This window comes from Pinus tabuliformis, chromosome Q, assembly GCF_031772625.1.
Source record: "Pinus tabuliformis cultivar Carrire ecotype Pingquan chromosome Q, CPIR1, whole genome shotgun sequence".
Lineage (NCBI taxonomy): Eukaryota > Viridiplantae > Streptophyta > Pinopsida > Pinales > Pinaceae > Pinus > Pinus tabuliformis.
Genome location: NC_142296.1, coordinates 471,742,008 through 471,745,633, shown reverse-complemented (window position 1 = coordinate 471,745,633; position 3,626 = coordinate 471,742,008). Strand labels below are relative to the sequence as shown.

Sequence of the window (3,626 nt, the reverse complement as noted above, 5' to 3'; positions counted from 1 at the left end):
TATATATTAACCCACCCCAGCAGCGAATAACCTGGTTTCATACGTTTCAGGATGGAAAGAGACATCAGTTTCAACGGTTTTTGGCATTAATTTTTTAATTTCATTTTTTCTTATCATTTTTTCTAATCTCATATAGTGGGGAAGAATGAGAATGTCAACAGTCAAGTGTTTAATGATTAATAACGGGATAACTGCATGTTGCCAAGTTGCCAAGTTGCGCATATGGAAGGAAAACTATTGTTCCATCCTATATTGTTTTGTATTTTTTTTATTTTATTTTTTAATATTATTTTTGTTAATCTTTATACTTGGAGAATGAGAAACACTGTAAAATTTTAATCTCATTTAGTAAAAAATTAATTTAAGTAGGGTTTAAACACCCCATTTAGATATGTAAGGAACTTATGACTTTTAATTTTAGTCATTGATCTAGTGGAAACTACAAAAATATACTAGCATCTTCCAGGCCATCCAATCAAAAAAATTAATTAAGAAAATGATTAAGTTGCCGATAAAAAGAGCCTATCTGCGTAATTAAATTCAAGAAACAAAATGTTTATCTTTTTCTGTTTCTGTTGTCGGAAGCACATGAGCGGGACAGTCCATACAGAGGGGTCCGATCAGAAGAAGCTTAAAGGTCTCCCAGGAGAAGGATCTTCAGCTTCCGGAAAAAGGAGTCGGGGTTGGATTTTGCGGCCCGATTTTGATGGCATTCGGAGGTAAATTCATGTTTCCTTACACATTATTTAAGACGAATTTCATGCTGGTTAAGAAGATCGTCAAATTTTGCTGTTTGAATGTTGTCTGAAATATTTTGTCGGATGAATCCATCTTTTTGAACATTTTCGTTTGCAAGTTCCAAGATTAAAAAAAAAAGCGGTGAAATCCTTTACGGCGATCGTTTCAGTCAAATGCGCAGTATAGTGATTTTTGGTGAAGTTTTAGGGAAGGGGACTGTATTCTCTTGGCGTTTCAGTGCTCCCAGCGAATGACTCTGGCTGTTTTCGCTTTTCTTTGTGGTTTCCCAGAGATATTGGGCGAAAATATTTGTTCCGAGTGCCTTTTATAGTAAATGTTGAAGGAAAAATCATTTGACGCAGTGGCATCATGTTGTTGTGCATCACCTGTTCGACGTCGACGTCGTTAAATGATGACTCATTGTTTTTAGCTTTTCCTGTAAATTAGTGCCAAGTTTTCCTTCTGTCAGTCCTGCTTGTACACTTTCAAAGGAATGTACTGTAAGGCCATCGAGTTCTGATTTCTGGTTAATGTTACAGACAATAATTTAATTTTTTGTTTCTTTTTCAAACGATAAGATGCTCCTCGAATATTGCTTTTACTGGTAAGTTCTATTAATTTTAAGTGATAGCTATACAACAACTTACAACTTATAGATACAGGATATGGCGTTAAAATTATTCAGAGCACATAGGCCTAGCACGGTATCCAACGTTAGCCACGAAGGACAGCTGCAAAGATGCATAGAATGAGAAGCAGGATCGAAAGCTGAAAGCCGAACTGAGGAAGTTCCAGTTCCACACCGGCGCGGAGCCTTATGAGCACTTCCTGTCAGCATCATGTTCTCGGCGATATGCGCCCCAGTACCTCAAAAAACGGCAAGCCAATGCTCCATACCTAGTCTTGGCCTGTCGAACCAATGATCAAAGAAGAGGAATCCAAAGAAACGATAACACAGGTCGAACCAGGCGTTCTCATCACTCTAGTTTCTCTCAGGGGAGGAGGAAATGAACTTAAGCAGATCAGATTCAGGTAATGAAATCACTTTCGTATCTCTTATTCATAAATTCAAGCATATTTCGTTTTAATTTGAAGAAATTCACATGGAAGAATCAGCAATAAATCCTTAAGGCTCCAACTTTTTCCACTAGATTATTTAATTTGCAGTTCTAAGTTCGTCCATAAGCTTTACCTGCTCTTTTGAGTGTTTTAGTTCGCATGGGGCTTTCTTTTTGGTTTTATCAGAAAATTTCAAACATTCGGATCTACTTCAGTAATTTCCTGACTGACTTGCAATCATTTTACGTATTTTTAAATCAAAATTCGTCACCGTAAATGTCTCATTGTAATGTGTAGTGTCCCCGCTGCACATTTGCTATAGATTTGGATGGATAAGGGATGCTGTGCTCTGATATCTTGAAAATATTCCATTTCCTGAAAGACTTTTTCATTCTTTAACAATTTCTAAAAGTAAATTAAATTTCGTCCTTTCAGCGGCGAGTTCTTCAGCGAAGGGCAAACACAGCATTGGTGGGCGGAAAATTACAATAAAATTATGACGCTTTTCAATGTCCACGCCCACGACAAAGATGAGTCTGCTGCATTCCCACTCTACCAAAGTCTGATGAGGAGGAGGTAGCTCACATTAAGTATTATGAAAAAATGAATATTACCATTTAGGCTGATCCAGCTTGTATGGCGAAATCATATTATGACTATTTAATAATAATAACATCATTTACAGAGAGATCCGAAGAAGCAAGAGTTTTCAGGAGCCGGCATTCTTCGAAGAGCTTTGTACACTTCAATAACAAGTTCTTCTCGCGATGCGGACCGGCCCAACGACTTACAGAGTAGAGACAAATCGGGTGAACAAGAACAAGAACAAGAGTCGGTCGAAGAAGATGCACTCGGCGTCTACGTTGTCATTCAATGTTCCCTTAGCGGCTCAAAGAAAATCAAGCGCCTCAAATTCAGGTACCTGTGCCTTTAATCCTTTTATTTATTATTTTCACTTCATTCGTTTCTTGAATGTTCATTGCGCTCCTGTGTCAAGATTTTGAGTTTATTTACATTCTAATTTGATTGTGATTATCATAATGCAATCAGCCGCGAGAAGTTCAATGAGATGCAAGCCAGATAGTGGTGGGAAGAAAATCGCTTAAGAATTCGCGAGAAATACATTTGAACAATAGCGCCTGTGGTAGTCAAAATATTGTGTTATTAAGGATGGCTGACGCGTTTAATATCATCGGGCTAGCCATAATCCTGAGCCATTACTATTAATAATTTGAAACTTCAACTGTTCCTCTGCTAACTAATAGCCGTTGGTGCGCACTGCACATCCGTTCTTCACTTCTTTTGAATAAACTGCCGCACCTTGCTTAGTACGGTGCGCATCCAGGGTTAAGGAGCTTTTTATGTTAGGTATGTTTCAACACAAAATGGTTTCATCCGCGTTATTCGTGATCCTGTACGTTGTCATTTTTGGAATATCTGTTTTATACGATTTGTCATCTGATATCACTGTTACTTTCGGACGGGTACTTATGAGGAACGCTTCAGATGATCTCACGAAACAACACAGGACAAAAAACATCTGTCAAAGAACTTTTAAAAAACGTTGGCCAGATCTGAAATATCAGAAACATGACCCGCTAATCCCCTTATGGAATCTTTTGTAAACACTGCCACACCTTAATTATTTTAAATATGAACTTTACTAAGATTAGGTTATATGTAACTGAAAAAATAAATTTATTATTTTGTAAAAGTTCGAAGTATTAAAATGATAATAAGATATATATTTAAATAATAATGAAAATTATATTTTAGATTTATATTTTTTTAAACTATCACGTTTAATTATTATTAAAGGTTTATTTTAA

At 36.6% G+C, this 3,626-nt stretch overlaps 1 pseudogene; it reads left to right on the top strand.

The window, feature by feature from the left end:
• The first annotated feature begins 588 nt into the window (after positions 1-588).
• LOC149220245 (protein Brevis radix-like 1) lies at positions 589-2,926 on the top strand (annotated as a pseudogene).
• The last annotated feature ends 700 nt before the right edge of the window (positions 2,927-3,626 follow it).